The following is a 21,893-nucleotide window of genomic DNA, read 5'->3' as shown; positions in this document are numbered from 1 at the left end:
GGGTTTGGTGTAATCCTTCAGCCTTCATGATTGGATTTATTCCCTCCGAGAGCTGACATAACCTTAAACTTTCCTTTCTAATATCTTATGTAACTCTTCTGTTTCTGGTAACCATTTTGATCTGCCTTTTCTTTGCCTCTCTGAAGCCTTCAGAATTGTATTGAATACTATTGTTTTTTGCATTGTTTGATTTTCATGCATATTAAGGGATATCCTGATAGTCGGCACAATACACGAGTTTTATGTATAATTGCATAGAAATAATGGCTAATTGAAATCTGCAAATGAAGGCCCTTTAGGATTCCTTTAGGGAATCTTTCAAGGCCACTGAAGTCAAATTCTTATTTTTTTTTTTATTAATGTTATGCGTATGATCTGCTATACCCTCACTCACCGAGACGGCACAATCTACCAGCGCAGATCTTTCGCTCGTACTCGGTGGGTATATTGTTGTTTGCTGGGGGTTTAATGTATTACGAGACAGGGATCTGTCGTAAATTTCCTCGCAGCTTGCCTATGTTTTTCCAAATGTTATTTTGGAAGTTTGCATAAGAAAATTGGAATTACATGGTCCATTAATATGATTGACGCACACTATTCCCCGTGAATAGGAATTATGACGTATGGTAGGAAAATGCTATTTTCATTTTTTTTTTCATCTGTGCAATTTGTATTTTCTGTCTTTCTGAATAATACAGCAACATTTTAATTTTATTTGGGCCACTCCTGCACAGCGATTCACAATACAATGGATAGAGCGCCCAATGCAATATCTTACCTAATGACTTGACCTTAACCGCCAGGTTAAGGCTACTTGCACAACTACATTGTCTTTGTCTATGTACCATCTGTTGAATCAATGGACAGCACAAGGACAATTATGTTTCTATGGGTTCGTACACATAGACGACTGCTCAAAACACATCTGTTTTTAGCGGCCTGAAAAAACATACCTTATTACCCCTGCGGCTCAGAATTTTAGTGAAATCATTGGTAAGATGAGCATGCTCCAGATTTTTAGATACCATGTTTATCTGTATTTTCCAAATGCCCACACCTTGTCCATAAGCTTTGGAAATTCATATCTTTTTATCTGTACTATAAACTTCTGTTAAGAGGAAATTAAATACTTCACAAGTGACTTCAACCATACAGTAGTTATATCCAGGAGGCCACACAGAGTCGGCGAATGGAGTGGGAGTGCACATGCTCGGGCTGATGCGCCACCCATTAGTGAGAGCGAGATCCCGTTCCCGTCATTGCTAGGGGTCCGTGCTTTCAGTCCCACTTTGATCACCTTAACTATCCCCTATTCTGTGGTTGTGAAGTACAGGTACTTTATGTTGTCATTAAAGGGAACCTTCAGCTTTTTATCTGAAGAGGGTTTGTGATAGCCTATGGCATGTTGCTTTAAAATGCCTTTGTCAGCAATATGAATGAATCCAGAGCTTTTTAAAAGATTATTTTACATTACCAGGTTCCATGCCAGCAGAGTGCGGTGAGTCCCGAGGAGGGGCAGTTCAAACGACACAAGTCATCTTTTTCTCAATCCCTCCTCACTTATGCCCCTCACTCATTCTCTCTCTGCCTTCAGCCCCTGAGACTCACTATACTTCCAGGTAATGTAAAAAAAAATCTTTTAAAAAGCAGGATTTGTTCAAAAGCATTTTTAAATGAACACGGGCTATTGGAACCTGTCTTCAGGTACAAATGACCTCCCATACAACAGGTTATCTTTAATGGTCACCGTTCATGATATCCATACCCCTCTCTCAATAACTGAATCAAGAGGTAGGTCAAGCATGAATCCTATCACTCCATTCTATACTATATATGTGGGAAATTGCCATTCATGGTGCTAGGCCTTTCTGGCACTCTCATAGACGTGAACAGAAGAGTCAGAGATGGCTAAGTATTCAGCTAGGCAATTTCCAACACTTCATGTTGAGCAGTGGTTCGTTCTTATGTTGGGGGAGGAGCCAGAAGTAATTCCACCCACCACTCAACTTGTTATCCTCCTATCCCGTGGTGAGTCCATACAGGAAGGGTGTCTGCTTTATTATAAAGCAGACCCCCACCATTAACAGCCATGATCAGGTCTGGATTGTTAGACGCTGTAGTCAAACAAAGTCTCCCAAGTATGCGCCTACCGCACCTCAGATAACAAGCCTTCAAGTTATTCTTTTTGGAATAAATGCTCAAAGTAAAAACCAGAATCTCAATAAACCAGAAATTGACTGTCCTGAAGGTTAAATTTAGTGAGTGACTAACCACTAAAAATACAGTATATATTTAATTTAAAAACTGGATAAAATTCTGCTGACATATTTGGATGTCATCGTGCCCCATCTTCACGCTCCCACCAGTGGTTGTATTTGGTGCTTGTAATCTGAGACGTCTTCTTTAGGGTAAACAGACGTTAATTGACTTCTGCCCACTCAGATAAAAGAAACTGCGCTGTTCTACAAGGAATATTGTCATGTTTACCTCCAATTAAGAAGATACAAGGACAGTTCTCACGCGGAGTTGTTACCCTCACAATATAGGTACAGGAGGTTTCCTCTGAGCGGACTCGCTTGCAGAGCTACATAGTCAAGAATGTTTATGTTTACACACACATAAAACATAAAGACAAAAAAAGTATAGCACAATACATTCTGCTTAAAAACGTGTTTGTACATATAAAGTATTTGTCTTTTATTCATCTATAAGAAAATAGGTTCATATATTTTTCAAAATGTATTTAGAAATTGTCGTAGGTGGATCAATATAAATGAGCTAATGATTGGCCATGATGTGGCTGATCGGTTATGTATTTTATTATCTGTATAAATATTACCACCTGTTAAGTATATATAAGGGCTGTAAGGGATGAGAATTTTTTTGGGCCCCAAGTAGTGCAGCATGGCGCCCCCAGTGTCTGCCGGGCAGTGCTGACATGCATTGTGATGTTGTAGTAGTAAGTGCCTGTTGTATATGTGACATCGCCACTGAGCATCTGTATACTAGTAGAGGCCAGCATGAAGGGAGATGCCCTGCTGGACCAGTGTTAAGCACAGAAGTAAGTATAAATTGTGTATTAACACCACTTGGGGCTCATAAGAAGGAAAAAGTTCCTATCATGGATAACCTCTTTAAGAAAAAAAATATATGTTTGGGCCATAAACAACAACAAAATGATTGGCTGATAATACTTCACAAATTAAGTTTTTAACAACCGCAATTTAATTTTTTAACATTGATTTTTTAACTTAAATTTGATCAATGAAAATTCCATCTAAAGCAAACCTGTCCCCGAGATTGTCATTTATAGCTGGTGAACAGTTCCAATAGTCTATGCTATGCTGATGTTAAAAATTACTTTGCCAGAATTGTGAATAATTTATATACTTTTTTTAAAGCTTTATTTCACATTACCTGGCTCCTTGCCAGCAGCATGTGGTAAGAGCCGGGGGATGGAGAGGGGAAGCTACAGTCTGTGTGCGCCTGTGTCTCCTCTCCTCCATACTCCTCCATCTCCCTCCCCACTTGTCATGTGCATTGAGCAGGCAGGTGAGGTTGTGGGGATGCATTGGAAGAACGTATGAGGAGACTGAGACACAGGCATACAGGGTGTCGCAATTTACCCCCTTTCCCTTCTTCCCACCTCTGGGGCTCTCCATATACTGCTGACAGGGAGCCAATAATCTGAAATAAAATTTTATAAAGTACTGAAGGGATTGAGAATGCTGACAGAGGCATTTTTAAAAACAGCATAAAATAGGCTATTGGAACCTGTCACCAGCTAAAAATAATATTCCTGGTGATCGGTTCACTTTAAATAAGGCAATAATTCAGAAGCAAAGAATGTTTCACCTAGAATTACATACTTAGTGAGGTAGAGCTATTATGCGGTACACCACCCCCTCAATGGGACATGATGTGTCCTATATACTAATAGTTTCTGCCCCTCTCTAGCGACTTGGCTTGGAGGTGGTGTAAGGAGAGCAAGGGTAAAAGTTGCGATTCCTTGACAAAACCTTGTAGAGAGATTTTTGTCTGTTAACAATCATGTCATGTTGTTCTGAAACATCATGGGATTTACAGCAATCCCAAAATGAACAAAATGCTAAAGCTATGATCTCTAAATTGAGTGTTTTTTATAGAGCAGACTATAAAAGATCTTTTTTTTTGCAGTGTAGGCTAAGTGCAATATCTAAACAAGAAATTCTGCAAGTGGTGTGCGAGAAGGAAAAGTTTTCTTTCTGTAGGGGTTTTCTTTCATACACATTAAATATTAACATCCACTTAGCGGGCTCTAAGGTCAGGGTCCATAGAAAAGTACTGACTCAGTGCAACTCAAAATTAAAAAAAAAAAAGTATTATAACCATCCTTAAAAGTCGCTGCTTTATGGCAGTGGTTTATATATGGTCCTGACCAGGGAACCAGCACCTTAGCCCAATAATTTTCTAAAGATGTGTGCAGTTACCATGAGTGTTATCTTCTGTACCTCTTGGGCACTGTGATGACCTGGAAGCTAAATATTATTTTCTAATTTTTTTTTTATGGTACCAAGGGCTCCGACCACTACAGGCCCATTTCTGGGTTTAGTCCTGAACTTTCTAATTCCTTAAATCTTCAGATATTTCGATTCTCTGCTTCTTTCGGTATGATGTTTTTTTAAAATTATTATTTACATTTTTATAGAATTATCATATAATTTTTGAAATGCGTAGCTTGTTAGATATTCACAGTAAAAATATATGTCATGGGTTTTTTTAACCCTTTTTTATCAAAAACATTGCAAACTAATTAGCATACATAAGCCATATATGAGTGGGAGTGTATAAAAATAATATAGAAGTGAATAGTTTTATTTAATTATTCCACAGCCCTGCCCACTGTTAATTTTTATTAATTAAGATTGACATTGATAAATTATTTACTTACCAAATTCAGATTTCAACTGAATTTAAACTGATATTCTAAATGAAAAGGTTAAAAAAAAATAAAATAATTTAAAAATCTATGAATTATGGTTTTAAATTGCTAATGCTAAAAACTGCTAATTTGTTTAATTAAGATTCAAAGTTTATGAAAATCTTTTTAAATTGGCCTAAATTTTCAATCTGAATTTTGTAAAAGCCAGAGGGTTAAAAGTGAATCTTCACTGTGGCACTAGAGGGCAATAACAACCACTGTACTCTGCCTACCCGGACTGCTGAAATTAGTCCGGTCTCTTTTTTTTTTTTCTTCCTTAATGTTTTATTTACAAGAAAATCGACTTCACACTGGATTCGCTTACAGTCTTGTTTATAAAGCAGTTTTTTTTTGTGTGTGCTAAAATCTCAAAAACAACTAGAATCTTGGACCAGGTGGCCTCTCAAGGTGGGACAATCATTAGCACTAAATGCAAGTTTCTCTAGCTAAGCCTGTTCAGCTTCACCAAGCCATGAAAAAAAAAGGCAGAGGCCACATACGAAGAAGAAAGAGAGGATTGTTGAAAAACATTAAGTGAGAGAACGGTTAAACACAGTAATGTTGGCTAGTGAGCGACGCTAAGGTCAACCCAACATCGGCTAGTGTTCGCCATGATTTTAACAAATGTGATCTACGCCACCTGGTTGGTAGCATGTAACACTGCTTAGGCTCTTTTACCGGTTTACTGGCGAGCTCCATTAGTGGACGCTTACTTCATCATCTTGTAAAATTATGTCTACTATTTAAGCCTTGTTTTCATTCTTCTTCAAGAACATTTGGGTTGCTCTTCAGCCGGTGCTGCAATAAGCTTCAGTCCATAGTTGAGAGACAATCTCAAGATCACAGATTTTCGGATGACATGCTATGGAAAGTTGCTGCAATATTTCACAAAATCATAAAGCTTTCAGCATTTCTGTTAGATAATGTTTCTAGTTTTTCAACCTGGCAGCTGTCATCTAATCCATGGTTAATATCTCTCACAGGGTGAAGAAAAAAAGCCCATGAAATGTATGTGGAGTAGAGAATGTCACGATTTTTATTACCTGCTAACAAATATTCTTATCTATAATTATGTTATGAATTTATTTTTTTTTTTTTTGGGGGGGGGGGGGGTGTTTCACAATGTACACAGAATAATGTTGAATAAGAAAAAATAAAATAAGAAAAGCATAAAGGTCGTGCTAATACCTGTGGGCCAATCTGAGGAATCCAAAGTAACTAAAACACAGGAACATACTGGTATACGGTATATACAGTAAGGTGCAATGTTTCAGAAAAATAAACTGCCTGTGGTAGAAATCTAAAATATAGGCTATTAAATAAAAATAATAAAAATAACATTAAATTAAAATGCTACTCGGGACTAGTCTCATGCAGTGCATATCCTATTAGTAGACATAAAAAGTCATATTTGTGGGGATCTCTATTTCGACAAGGGAGGCAATGTCCGTTTTCTGCTGCACTAATCTCTATCGATCCCGTATTAGGGATATTTGATATGTTGCATTATTTCTTTGGTATGGGCATTCCATAGACCTCTGTAAGCAGATATAAGATTAAGAAATATGGTGGTGAGTGATGACAAAGCTATGGACACAGAGAAGATAAACAATATTATGCAGTAATGCACTCGGTGTTGAGAAGTGAACACTCTTGATTAAAATGTAATTACTGCGCTTGCATTTTCCTCTAGGGACATCCAATATCCATCAACTTTCCCCTGCCGCTATACAGAGGCAACATACACTGCTTACAGTTCATCCAAGAAGAGAAGCGCTATTGATCGAGTGCTCTGATTCTGCTATTTAGCACGTTTATGGGGTCAGCGAGAGGAGCGTAGGAAATTCCAGCTTAGATTTTAAACCTTTAATGGTAGTATACAACATTCTGCCCTGCCTTATAGAGAGATGGCAACTAAAAAGTATTAGTCATGTTAGTGGTATCCTTGATGTTCATTTATAATGGCAGGATCCCCCTAGAGAGACAGTACTAAGGTTTGCATTTAGATCGCATTTTTGCAACTGGTTTTGAAAATTCATACTTTTAGTACGGTGTATAATGTTAATAATATTAGAAACTGATCTTTGGCTGATAAATCGTTTTGGAGGATAGCAAAGCAGCTTGTAGAAGAAACTTGCCCCCCCCCCCCTGCCAAAAAAAAGAAAAAAGTATAGTAAGAGGTAATATACAGAAATGTAGAAGACTTTTAACACGAGACGTAAAGGTTATCTGCACAAGTAGCGTAATGCCTGTAGAATTTATCCCATGAAATGCTTGCCATTTTGCAAGCATCAGAAACCAGCCAAAATCGACTTCTCGGTTTTAATGCCATCATTTTGTTGCCACAGTGGGGCGTAGCTCTACTTTTTCTCTACAAAGCTTACATTTCACAACGTGTTCCGCAGCAGATTAATGTCATAATGCGGATCATACAGTAAATGCACAGCAGAAAACGGATTTTGCGGCAAACATGGTTTCCCCTGTGTGTCTATAGGAATTGGAGAAATCCCAAACACTACATTACTACTGTATTACGCTCATGATTTTCTGCATGGAAAATATGGGTGTAATGTGCTACGTATGTGGGTGCCGCAAAGATGAGGGTTCCCAGAGATGATAGCTGTTGTCATACATCTGTAACTTGATGTGGATGCACCCTTTATATAGTGTATATAGTGCAGATCTAGGCATCTGGCCTACCAATTATCTCTGACTGGTGCGTATGAGATTGCTGAAAAATTTGAGCTTCCCTCTCCGTCAAGAAATAATGATGAAATTAGGTCCTCTATATTTTCATTGAATCATTGTCATGTTTTATTTATTGTTTTTTATTATGTAGGGATGGGTTATATAGTGTATACAGTATGTAGGTGTTGGGTAGCACTGGTATTGGGTAGCACTGAGTTACCTATATTACTCCGGCCCTCTAAAGCGATTTCCTATTACTCATATGGCTTTATGGGAAAATGAATTGCCCAAACCTGATATAGTGAGTAATAGCTGTTGGGTAAGCAGTGAAATAACAAAGCAGTTATTGACTCTCTGTTTCTGTAAATCCAGCTTAATTATTGTATTATTGAAAATGATGCAAGTGTTCTAATATATTTTGGTTTATTAAGACTAGCATTGCACACACTGGTCTGAAGCAAAAGTTTGTTGAAGAATATTGTTTGGAGTTTATTAAAAGACTTCGGTCTCATTATAAATTGTCACAAAAACTGCAAATTAAATTTAGCAGGTGTAATTTTTCTACAGTCTCACAATTAACTCTGCTCACTTTTCTGTCTATTAGTTTGCATCATTATTTGTCACTTTTCTGCGCAAAAACAACTTGAGCACTTCAATTAAGAGCCTCCTCCTATTTTGTTTAAAGATCAACTTTTGATCCCTACACCCACACCTGACTGTATATCACATTGTGCACTTTTTTATAGATATTTTTCATGCAGTGCAGTCTCTCCTCTGCACTCACTCTTTCCATCTGTATTCTCTATACCATAAGTATACAGTCAGGGAGGCTGAGCTGTGCTCTCCTTGCTTATTACTGGGTTACAAGAACCTATTAGTAACTTTCATATGACAACAATGTATCAAACCAGATCTACTTCTTACCTGTGAGCAGGTCTGCTATATAGTATGCCTTTTTTATTCACAGTAGGCGAGAATATTTTGTACGTTGACAGAAAGCAGAGATATTCAAAAGTATAAAAGTTGCTTTCATTTTTATTATATGATGATTACAGTAGAGTTGACCAGATCCAATGTTCGTGTTTAGGGTTCGGCTTCGCAAACCAAGGTATATTGCAAATTGATGCCCGTAGCAACTAACCATGGCTATGATTGGCAAGAAGGACACATGGCGCTGACACCCCTATAATAATAATCTTAATAATCTTGTATTAAAATTTCTACAACACCATCAAATTTCATAGCTCTTAACAAATCATAGGGGACATATACGAATATAATATTATATTACAGAGTACAAACAGTCATATGGCACAATAGGAGTGAGGGCCCTGATCACAAGAGTTTACATTCTGGCATCCTACATTCTGGCCAATCATAGAGATGGCTAGTTGCTAAAGGTACAATTTTGCCGGATTGGCTGCATATAAGTGAGTATAACTACAATGTTTTTATACCTATAATTGCTACTACTATATTACTCCATTGTAAAGCACTACACTAACGCCTACCGCTTCTTTGAAGGAGTTGAATGCCAAACAAATCAATGTTGTTTAAAATTCAGGAAATTTTAGTTAAATTAGAAGCCATTTTGTTTATAATAGCATATTAAAATGAGAAGTTACATGTGCTGTCATGGTTTATTACAAATATGCATTAATTAACATTTTGGCGACCGGCCAAAGTAAAGGACTGGGGACTTTTCATTCCGGCGAGTTGTTAGTTATATTATAGCCATTACTGCCATGATCGGTGCCCACTATTTTGAGGCGTTGTGGCAAAACCTGAGCATAGCAACTAAATAGTAGCAGCACATGCTTGTCATAAGGCATTTTCTGTTTTAGCTTGCCAGAGGCAGACTGTAATAGAAAAGTAGTATATTCACAATACATTGAAATACATTGCAGTATATTGTGTAAGCGATCAGACCCCCTAGGGTTACCCCCCCCCCCTTTAATACACACACATATATATATGTTTGTATACATGTATGTATATAGTACAGTACATTTTGGACACACCTTCTGGATTTGCATGACTATAAAAATTGTAGACACTGAAGGCATCAAAACTATGAATTAGCACATGTGTAATTATATACTTAACAAAAAAATTGAAAATATATCTTAGATTCTATGTTCTTTAACGTAGCCACCTTTTGCTTTGATTACTGCTTTGCACACTCTTGGCATTCATTCTTTTGATGAGCTTCAAGAGGTAGTCACCTGAAAAGATTTTCACATCGGTGTGCCTTGTCAGGTTTAATAAGTGGGATTTCTTGCCTTATAAATGGGGTTGGGACCATCACTTGTGTTGTGCAGAAGTCAGGTGGATACACAGCTGATAGTCCTACTGAATAGACTGTTAGAATTTGTATTATGGCTAAAAAAAAGGCAACTTAGTAAAGAAAAATGTGTGGCCATCATTACTTTAAGAAATTAAGGTCAGTCTGTCCAAAAAATTGGGAAAACTTTGAAAGTGCCCCCAAATGCAGTTGTAAAAACCACCAAGCGCTACAAAGAAATTGGCTCACATGAGGACCACCCCAGGAAAGGGACACCAAGAGTCACCTCTTCTGTGGACGATAAGTTCATCCGAGTCAACAGCCTCAGAAATCACAGGTTAACAGCAGCTCAGATTAGAGACCAGGTCAATGCCACACAGAGTTCTAGCAGCAGACATATCTCTACAACAACTGGTAAGAGGAGACTGTGTGCAGCAGACTTCATGGAAAAATAGCTGCTAGGAAACCACTGCTAAGGATAGGCAACAAGCACAGGAGACTTGTTTGGGCTAAAGAACATAAGGAATGGACATTAGACCAGTGGGAATCAGTGCTTTGGTCTGATGAGTCCAAACTTGAGATCTTTGGTTCCAGCCACCATGTCTTTGTGTGACGCAGAATAGTTGAAAGAATGGACTCTACATGCCTCGTTCCCACCGTGAAGCATGGAGGAGGAGATGTAATGATGTGGTGGCGCTTTGCTGGTGACACTGTTGGGGATTTATTCAAAATAGAAGGTATACTGAACCAGCATGGTTACCACAGCATCTTGCAGCGGCATACTTTTCCATCTGGTGTGCGTTTAGTTGGACCATCATTTATTTTTCAACAGGACAATGACCCCAAACACACCTCCAGGCTATGTAAGGGCTGTTTGACCAAGAAGGAGAGTGATGGGGTGCTACGCCAGATGACCTGGCCTCCAAAATCACCAGACCTGAACCCAATAGAGATGGTTTGGGGTGAGCTAGACTGCAGATTGGAGGCAAAAGGGCCAACAAGTGCTAATCATCTCTGGGAACTCCTTCAAGACTGTTGGAAGACCATTTCAGGTGACTACCTCTTGAAGATCATCAAGAGAATGCCAAGAGTGTGAAAAGCAATAATCAAAGCAAAAGGTGGCTACTTTGAAGGACCTAGAACACAAGACATATTTTCAGTTGTTTCTTTTTTGTTAAGTATATAATTCCACATGTGTTAATTCATAGTTTTGATTACTTGAGTGTGAATCTACAATTTTTATAGTCATGAAAATACAGAAATCGATTTAAATAAGAAGGTGTGTCCAGACTTTTGGTCTATATTATACCTATACTAGAAATGGGTAGTCCAAGGGTTATGTAAAAGATAGGTTCTGTAGGTTTGTGCTTAAATTGAAATTGTCTGCAGTTACGCTTTCAAAATATACCAGGTCCACCATACAAAGTATATTTTTCAATCCCGAAACAATAATATGTTCAGAATTTTGGGCTCTCATGGCAACAAATATTAACAATAAAACTTAATTGCAGACACATTTGATAACTGTAATGTTGAAGATTGCAGTTCGGGGCCAAAGTTCAGTAAATTACCAGCATCCAGAGAGTTTCAGCAGAGGTCAAATTAGCCACAGAGGTCTGTTTGTAACTAGGGTTCATCTGTAAGTTGGGTGTACTTAAAAATGACACTTTAGCTAGCTCTGTTAGCCTGTTAATAAAAAAAGTTATGGATGTCATAACATTGGGAAGCAAAGACTTTTTTTTTTTTTGCAATGTTTTAATTTTTTAAGGTATTTTTAAGACTTAACAAAATTATATCTCGTACTGACCTAAAGAATAAAGGAAGGGCCATTTGGATTGCACAGTGAAAACTGTAAAAACTAAGTAGTACATTGCTTAGAATATTAACGGTGCCACTAGGAAGTGCAGTACACTTCGAGGCTAAATTATTTCGGTGCAGTTTAACAAAATATTTCAAACACTTTACATTATCTTTCTTTGATTAAAATTACCAAGTACATGAAGCGTTTGTACTGTCTTAGATTTTTTTTTTTTTTGAAATTTAATAAAATGAAAAATCATGGATAGATGTATGATACTACCTCTCCGTCATCCATTGAAAAATTATCAAAATGATTTTGAAGTGATAGATTCTAGACTTTGATCAAGATATCAGTCTTAAATGAATTACATTTCAGAGAGGGTAGTGGATTTGGCACATGCGCCAGGGAATGTTCACAGTCAAAGGCTAAATGTATCTCGAAATCTCTATAGGCCCAGTGGATGACTAGTATCTGGCATCTGCCAGCAAGTATCTATTAGTATACTATTTTATTTTACTGTAAACAAAAAGAAAGCTTTCTGCTCTTTTCCTTTCAGTTGATCATCACAGACAATATTATTTTTTATGTTTTTATTTTCCCACTATGTGCATTTCATGTCAAGCTAAAATCAGCAGGTGCTTAACTACCAAACCAAGATGCCAAGTCAATGTTTTAGATGGGTAGATGCTGATGAAATACAATTCAATTTACTATATTATTGTCATTTGGTATAGGATAAAGTTGCAGTTGAATTTGTCACTAATTTTTTTAGTAGTTTTTAGTAGTTAATTTTAGAGGAAGGATATTATATTGCATTTAAGAAACTGCACTCTTCTTTACATTCATAGTAGACTAGGGATTGTGGTGGACCAAACTGTTTTTACCGATTAAATTCTGTTTACGTGGCTTATTTTGTTTACTTACAATGTTTAAATGAAAACCCCTTTAAAGGGGACCTGTCATCAGGAGCACTTTTTTTTTCTGGCTCCTCCATGTCGCAATAGAGAATAGTGTATAAATTGCCAAAGAGTATTTACAATAAAACTGGATTTTCAGAAAAAAAGATAAGTTAGATCAAAGTTTACCTTTCTGTATGCAGAGCTGTGTCTCTAGTCCCATGGGAGTGACCACTGAGGAGTGGTTTCTCACCCACCATCACCCTTGGGTAACAGCTCCATCAGGCATCGTTTTCAAATTAAAAAAAAAAACTCCTATGTCCCCCATCTGACCCCCCCCCCCCCCATCACTTCCCCCCTCAGGATGTCATACATGATTGTCCCAGTATACAGAGAGGTAAAATTTGATCTAAGTTATCTTATATTTTTTTCGTAAAAAGTCAGTTTTACTACAAAAAATTTTTTGGCAATGTGTACACTATTTTCTATGGGGACAATGGGGAGCTAGAAAAAGGGCTCCTGATGACAGGTTCCCTGTAAGAATGTAGCTACAGTGATGATCAGCCGATCAAGACAAAGGTAGGTTGAGTCTGCCAGAGCTGGAACCAGTCACTTAGCCGCTTACCATTTCTACAGCCCAATCACATCTAAATCCATTAAAGCATAGCTACATTTTTAAACCATTGTTATTTGACTCTTAATCATAGACTGTTATATGCACGGTAATCAGCGGTGTGGGTGAAAAGGGGTGCTTTCTCTAATTTTACCACCAAAAAATGGGGAAATCCATTGGTCACAGCCTCCCAGTATATAGCCTGCCAGCCCCTGTAGTATATAGCCAGCCAGCCCCCAGTAGTATACAGCCAGCCAGCCCCCAGTAGTATACAGCCAGCCAGCCCCCAGTAGTATACAGACAGCCAGCCCCCAGTAGTATACAGTCTGCCAGCCCCCAGTAGTATGCAGCCTGCCAGCCCCCAGTAATATGCAGCCTGCCAGCCCCCAGTAGTATACAGCCTGCCAGCCCCCAGTAGTATACAGCCTGCCAGCCCCCAGTAGTATACAGCCAGCCAGCCCCCAGTAGTATACAGCCAGCCAGCTCCCAGTAGTATACAGCCTGCCAGCCCCCAGTAGTATACAGCCTGCCAGCCCCCAGTAGTATACAGCACAGCCTGCCCCCTGTAGTATACAGCCAGCCAGCCCCCAGTAGTATACAGCTTGCCAGACCCCAGTAGTATACAGCCTGCCAGCCCCCAATAGTATACAGCCTGGCAGCCCCCAATAGTATACAGCCTGGCAGCCTCCAGTAGTATACAGCCTGCCAGCCTCCAGTAGTATACAGCCTGCCAGCCCCCAGTAGTATACAGGCTGCCAGCCCCCAGTAGTATACAGGCTGCCAGCCCCCAGTAGTATACAGGCTGCCAGCCCCCAGTCGTATACAGCCTGCCAGCCCCCAGTAGTATACAGCCTGCCAGCCCCCAGTAGTATACAGCCTGCCAGCCTCCAGTAGTATATGACATGCCAGCCTCCAGTAGTATACGACATGCCAGCCTCCAGTAGTATACGGCCTGCCAGCCTCCAGTAGTATACGGCCTGCCAGTCCACAGTTTGCCAAGCACATAAAAACACAAACTTGCATACTCACCTTCGGATGGTACTGATGCCCCGGTCCCCGCGGCACCTGTTTTTTCTTCTCTGTGATGTAACAGCCGGCAGAGACCTGGCTACGCGATCTGCTGGCCGGCGCATGGATGCGTCTCTGCCAGCCAATACAGCATAGAGAAGACAGAGGAGGAGCCGCGCTGAGCATCGGGCTGCTGGAGGGTGAGTATCTAAGTTTATTTTTTTATTGACTCATTTATAAGCCGAGGTGAGGTTTTTCAGCACATTTTTGTGCTGAAAAACTCGGCTTATACACAATATTTATACAGTATTTGGTTTTAATGATCTGTCAGAGCAGTAATAAATCCTAGATGAAGAGACCGCCTCACAACACATATGGTGAACAGTGAGCTTTCCTCCACATGTTGAACCTGTATCAGCCTTACTACATGGATATGTCAAGACTCCTAAGAGGTAACAGCATGGGGAGCTAGTCAGTGGAGCTAATACTTTCTGTATTTGGTCATCTCAGCCTTTTTAAGGGGTTCTCCAGTCTTAGCAAGTCAGGTCCACAGGATAGGGCCTAACTTGCTGATCGGTGAGAGTCTCAGTGATGAGATCCCCATGGATCTCGAGAACGGTGGACTGTTGTACTCCTGTTGTACTAAATATGACCAAAGGAGCCAGTCACACATTCTGACGAAGAGAGCCACGTGCTGTACACGGCAATCATCGTCAGTGCAGTAGAGATGAAAACAACTGTTAAAATGTTTAGCTTTATGAGAAGAATTATAACATGACAACTTTCACCTCTTTTAGACATTATCTGCAGTTATCATATAATGTAAAATAGCATTTATTAGCAAACCCCGTCTGATGGCTTGTTCCCTAGCTCTGCTCTCTCCTTTTCAAGTTGAACAAAAAAGGCTTAAACTATTTTTTTAAATGAACCCCAGTTGGAGTTTTTTTTAGCTCAAAATGCCTAACAAATGTAAGTATTAGTGCTAAACAAGCTTTGATTTATAAGTAAATAAGAACAGTGTTGCTTTGTATGTTCAGGTGCTGCCAATCCAGAAAACTAACACCCCTATCTACTAGCCAGGGCTGTGATTGGCCAGGGGTCTCTGTGGCTAGTAGGTAGTGGCTGCAAGGCCGCTAATCCAGCAATAAGTACAGGTCCCTCGAGACCCACCCAAAACTCAAAGTTCGGGTTCACTCATCTCTATTTATAAGAAATAGTTTCGTGTCATATGTCTAACCTTTAGTTTGGACTTAAAACTTTTAAAAAAATGTTAATGACGGAACTCCTGAAAGCTACTTCCCACTTTCAGCCTTAAGAAAAATGTTCTTTGGATGCACTAATGTACAGAAAATATTAAAAGTTTGGAGTCCTTTAGTGTTAAAAATTTACTGGATTAGTTCTGTTATCACACCCAACATTACACAGTTAGATTGAAAAGGTAAATAATAAAAAACAAAATGACAAAAAAGCAAATAACAAATAATAAAAATATTTTTTAACTCTTAGCTTCTCTTTTTCCTGATATTTTATCGCTGGTTACCGTAATATATGAAAAATATATAAAGAGATCATTGTGTGGTTCGTGAACTCAGCTATGGCCCCGGCAGTTTGTATGCCAGTTACCTGATATTAGTCAATGGGGCAGTAACTTTTCTTTGTATACTATATCGAAAAATAAAAGCTTATACTTTGGCTAGTATGAGCTATTTCATGTATAAACTTCCAGGGGTCATTTCTTTAAACCGATGGATGGATTTTAAAAAAAAATACCCCCACAAAATTTATCAAGGGCACAGTGGCGATTCAGCATTTTGTACTTTGAGAAATGTTTTCTAAGGGTTTAAAATATGTAACCATAATACTTGGCATAAATACAAATTTTTCCTTTGATTTCTAAAAATAGTTATGTGTCATGAACCTAAAATCCACCAAACGCATTTCGAAATGGTCCTCATCTCATACGGCTCTTGACATCGCCCTTAAATTTTAAAATTAAATTGTTTAGGAAAATCTTCTCCGAGTGCAAAAACATTTGGTAATTACTATAGAGTAATCCTATTGGCTCCTCCGTGTGACTTTTAGTACTGACTCCTTTTCTTAATATTCTATGTGTCTGGATGTCTGATTTTCTCGACCATAAGAGCCGAAGACTTCACCTTTTCTTTTATTTTCCCAAACACAAGATCAGACGGAAAAATACTGGCATTGCTTTCAAATTTTGGCAAGCAAATCTCCATGGGATCAATGCCCCAAGAAAGAAAAGGTTGACAATGTCACCCCAAAAAGTGTTATGTTTTGTCCATTTTAGATTTTGAAATAGCCTCACTTTAAGTTCCTGTATCCATATCGGTTTCCTGCATTTCAGCCTATCACTAGTAAGTAATAAAGTTCTCGTAACAAGGTACCTTGGAGAGATGACGGCTATAGAAACCGTTTACGTTCGGAACTTTTAGGATATTTTAATCCCGTTAATTAAATAAGTAAAGTGCTTTTCATGACAACTTCATGATAACTAAATTATAAGCGTACTTTGGTTTTCTTTGCACTTAATCAAATATTCCTGCGGAATTTCATCTGTAATATTCTGGAGAGGTTGTATGCCTGTAATTCTCTAATTGGATGTGACTTTAAAATTAAAATGTTAAGACTCTTACTGGGTTCATGGGTGAGTCGATTACAAAATAAGAAGCGATGCAAGCATTTATCTGGCAGACATAAATATATTACTTCTTTTAATTGAACATTTTCTTAATCATTTTCCAGCCAGAGGGATCTTCAGAATACAGAGTGTACTGCAGATAGGTCTGAGAGCTTCCTGATTAACCCCATTGCCCTCCTCTGCCTCGATGGGAGACCGGGAAAATCCAGTAGACTTATAGATGTCGACTGGCAGAATAGGGGTTAAACCGTAACCGTATTTGTCTCCCTTTTCCCCAAATATTCACATTCTTAATGATCTCCGGTGCTAGTTTTTAATTAATTTAGTAATTTTTGCGATGCGGTGATCAAACTGGATGCTCAGGGGATCTTGTAGTTCGGGAAAGCTGAGCAGAGTTTATCGTTTTGACTCGCAGCCGGTTCCTCCCCCCACCCCCCCAAACTGATCAATAAGCGTCTTGAACGGTCGGAATCGGAGGGCATTTTCAAGGCTTTTAAGCTTGGTGTTTGTACTCTGGATAGGAAGCACCTGCTCTATATTCACACATCTATACATGTATCAAACAGTCTACCTACGCAGTGTATAAAAAGCCACTTATTGATTGAACCCAGATGTTTTTTCTCATTCTCTATTACTCACATCAAACCTTTTATTATGCCTCATTAAAATTCACGGCATTGGACGATTTCTAATTATATTATCTAATAAACCAAACCTTTCAAAGCTATTTGCATATTATATGAAGAAATCTCACCCAACAAAATCGCTGTGGATTCAATTAACATAATAGCTAATTATGGTACTCATCATCCCTTTAGTGTTACTGTGTATTCATCTTCCTCCTGTTCTTGCCTACAGCGACTAAGGTTTGAATTGCATCTCCTAAATATTGACTTTTAACTATGTTTAATTAGGAAGTGAACATCTTTATGCAACCAAAACGGGCGGTTAATTGCCATTTTTCATTGAAAGTTGCTGAGTGCACAATTTCTTCTGATAACTTCATATTAAAACATTGTAGCTAGGAAATTATATCGGAAAGTGGATCAGTGAAAGGGTTTTTTTTTAAGGTGAAGTCATGCAAGAAGGGCATGAGAGCTTTTCGATGAGTTTATTGGTGAACTTTTAACGTGTTTATGACTTCCACTTTCCTTATGGCACCGTTTAAATGCCACTTTCCTAAAGGACCTCTATGGTGGTGCATTTGCACATTGGTATGGCAGAATTGGAAAGTTCTAGGAATTGGGGAGTTCTAGAATTCGCTTCATCTCTATGTCTAACATAAACTTCACCCTTTGGAGTTTTGGAAGTTTGGAGTGCTGCTTATGCTTTTTTCAACGTTACTACTCAAGGATCTTGCCAGGATCTATGGAGGCTCTGCACCCCCTCTATTGAGGGTTTACTCCACGGTGGGGACTTGGTTTTCTTTATTTGTCTTTGTTTAACAAGTTATGGGAATCTGCGCAGGATGTGTGTCTACAGAGGACCAGCATTCTAAAAAATTTTACTAAAAAATTGGGGAAAAAACACAGCTAAAAATCAACCAAATACATATCCCATTATAACATTTTTAGCACAGAAAGCAGGGACAAGACCCTGGGATTGACTCAAATAATTTTTTTAAGTATTAAAAAAATCAAATAAAAGCATAATTAAAATCCAATTTTCCCGATTTATAAAAGCCTATGCAGCCATAAAAAAAACAACGGAGAGGCAAATCAAAATATACTGGCAAACAGCTAGCAGTAGCCAATATGTTTCAATTTGGGCTTTGTCAGGGGTTAGATAGTTGTTGGCCAAATTCATAACCAGGGTTTCGGGTTCGGGTCAAGGAACTGCAGCATGAAGTCCAGTTTTGTATCTGGCATTTGGGCTCAACCCCTCTGCCACCAGCACCATTCATAGGTAACACCCGCGATCATTGTTGCAACCCCATTATTTACTATTCCAATCTATGCTGTGTAGACCTATGTATTTCCATGGTTACAGACCGCAAACTGCCCATATTTTGCCTAATCCTGCAGTCTTGTGCTACTGTCTCCCAACTGATCCTTACACCTAGCTGACTTACGAGAAAAATACAGTAGCGTAGCAGCACTCCTTAAAAGAGTATTTCTTTATTCCACCATGATAAAAAAAGCGACGTTTCACCCTCTGTATGAAGGCTTTATCAAGCCTTACCATATGTACCATATGTATGTTACCAAGAAATAGGCAGGGTGACTAAAGTATTAGGCTACACAGGGTTTTTTTTTCTAACTTTGACGACGCTTTGGCCTGTATAGGGGCTATAGACCCAAAAAGTTGGCTATACTTTGACCACCATATTTGGTGGTACACAAGACAGTGTACACAGCGCCAAAAGGGGAGTTCTTCATTTAACAATCCGACCTGATTGCAGGACACCACCTTTAGTGGTTGCCATGGAAACCTTTGACTGCTCAATGATGTCACAGGCTTCCAGCAGGAAGAAGAGGAGCATGCTGGGAGGACAGAATCTTTGTCTACCCGGTAATCCTTTGTATGCAGAACACTTCTAAGGCTGGTTACCCACCAGCAAGTTTGATCTGACAGTCTAGCATTGTGCATGTGCCGGATTTATCGAACTGACCCTAGAAACACTGTACTGAACTCAACATTTTGTGCTTAGTGATTCTATGTTTGTACCTTTCATGCACACTGAGCTACTTTTTCAGAACAAACTCACTTGTTGCCACTTGTGTTAAGTGGCCAACAGGATATTTATTATCTGCGATCTACACGAGGAGGAATGTTGGTTTGTCACATTTCAAGTTCTCTTGCTTCCTTCAGATACTGGGCCGGGAGGACTTGTGATAAAAAAATGTAAATAAATTTATTAATTTAAAAAAAGATTGTAGGAAAAGAATTTATGCGATCCCAACCACAACACTGGGGATTATTTTTATTGTCTGGCATGACTATAATGGGGCAGATTTACTTACCTGGTCCGTTCGCGATCCAGCTGCGCTTTCTCTGCGTTGGATTCGGGTCTTGCCAGGATTCATTAAGGCAGTTCCTCCGCCGTCCACCAGGTGGCGGTGCTGCGCTGAAAAGCATCTGAACGCGCTGGAGTTCACCGGCTCGGGCTGAGTGAAGGTAAGCGCGTCCCAAGCGACACATTTCTTTTTTTAAATGCGGCGGTTTTTCCGAATCCGTCGTGTTTTCGCTCGGCCACTCCCCCCGATTTCCGTCGCGTGCATGCCGGCGCCGATGCGCCACAATCCGATCACGTGCGCCAAAATCCTGGGGCAATACAGATGAAATCGGCGCAAATCGGAAATATTCGGGTAACACGTCGGAATCGGGCCCTTAGTAAATGACCCCCAATGTGTCCATATTACAGAACTTATATAAGAAACTTGCTTGGATTTTTTTTCCCCATTACAGGCAGCCCCCGCGTTACGTACAAGATAGGTTCTCTAGGTTTGTTCTTAAGTTGAGTTTGTATGTAAGTTGGAACTGTATATTTTATAATTGTAAGCCAAGCCAGAATTTTTTTGGTCTCTGTGAAAATTGGATTTTTAAAATGTTGGATTGTCATAAGAAATAGGATAAACACTAAAGCTTAATTGCAGACACCTCTGATAACTGTTACAGCTGATTATTATTGACTACGGCTAAAGTACAGAAAATTACCAAAATCCATAGGACCGTTTGTAACTAGGGGTCTTGTGTAAGTCGGGTGTCCTTAAGTAGGAGACAGTCTGTATATATTTTTCAATTGTTTTTGCCTCCCTTACACAGCTCATCTTTCCTGTTATATTTTCACTATTTTATTTTCCTTTAAAAAATATATATTACAAAATCCCCCCCCCCTAATTAATTCCTAGTTCATTGTAATTCCGTCCAAAAAACTGCCAGGCAAAGTAGTAGACTTGCCCCATTGACAAGAGGAATGGGGCCTAGTAGTTAATTGATTTATACATTTCTAGTTAGAGTAACAGGAATAGAGTTATAGGAAGTGAAGTTCCGGAATAGTTATTCCATGGACAATCCAGGTGGGCATTTACTGTATCCTCAGAATGACATAGAAGATTTATGCAAATGTGTTTCCCTGTATTATGGTATATAAGGCTTTATATTATTATATATGGTACTTTATCTATCGGTTCCTAGATATGTTTAACTATTAAAATATCTGTGAACTCTAAAAACCTGTTATGAAAATCTTGACCTTTTATCCTGTTTCTTGCTCAAGTAGCCAAGAATAACAGCAATTAAGCGTAATGTTTAATATATACAGAGGCAATGTGTAATGTATCCGCGAGAAATGTGCAGTGTCTTATCCTCTAAATACAGATAATAGTTTTGACTTTGGTCAAAGGGATTTCTAGCGCTACAATGATGGTGCCTTCTGCATTGATATTTTAATGAGTCTGGTATCTCTCCGAGCCTGTGCCGGGTGGAAAGCCTTGTCTCCGGCATAATTACAAAAGGAAATTGTTCATTGACAAGGGCCATTGAAAATCATCACACTTCTAGAAGCAAAAAAGAACTTATTAGTTTCCTCTTTACCAAAATAGACGTTGTCGTGTCACTAAAGTAACAGATAGTGGATCCGTGTCTGTCAGATATATGGGCTCTTCATTCCTTCGGTGCAGGAGAATGAAACTAGTAAAGTGACTCAAGGTGATTCTTTTTGAGTTTGTTCACATTTGCAGAAATTTTCACAACATAAAATCTTATTATTAATATCTACAATAAAATTGAATACTTTGTGAAAGGTAATTTACACCATATGAATTCTAAAAAGTTATGTTTATGAATTTAGTCTTCTTCGACATAGTTATTTGCTAAAAATATAATTTTTTGCCTTTCAATGAAGCCTATAAGACATTGCCTCAAAATATAATTTTAATCTTAGATTCAATGCGATTTATCATGATGAAACCCCTCTCCTCCGACACCGCTATATACATAAGGAGGCACCGCCCTCCCGATGGTTTTGGCAGCCAGCTGTGCT

At 38.8% G+C, this 21,893-nt stretch overlaps 1 protein-coding gene across 3 annotated transcripts in view; it reads left to right on the top strand.

Annotated features, from left to right (window-relative positions):
* Positions 1 to 21,893, top strand: part of CNPY1 (canopy FGF signaling regulator 1) — an 83,638-nt gene that overhangs the window by 48,773 nt on the left and 12,972 nt on the right. The window lies entirely within an intron of this gene.

This window comes from Engystomops pustulosus, chromosome 5, assembly GCF_040894005.1.
Source record: "Engystomops pustulosus chromosome 5, aEngPut4.maternal, whole genome shotgun sequence".
NCBI classification, from domain to species: domain Eukaryota; kingdom Metazoa; phylum Chordata; class Amphibia; order Anura; family Leptodactylidae; genus Engystomops; species Engystomops pustulosus.
This window is presented reverse-complemented; position numbering and strand designations above follow the sequence as displayed.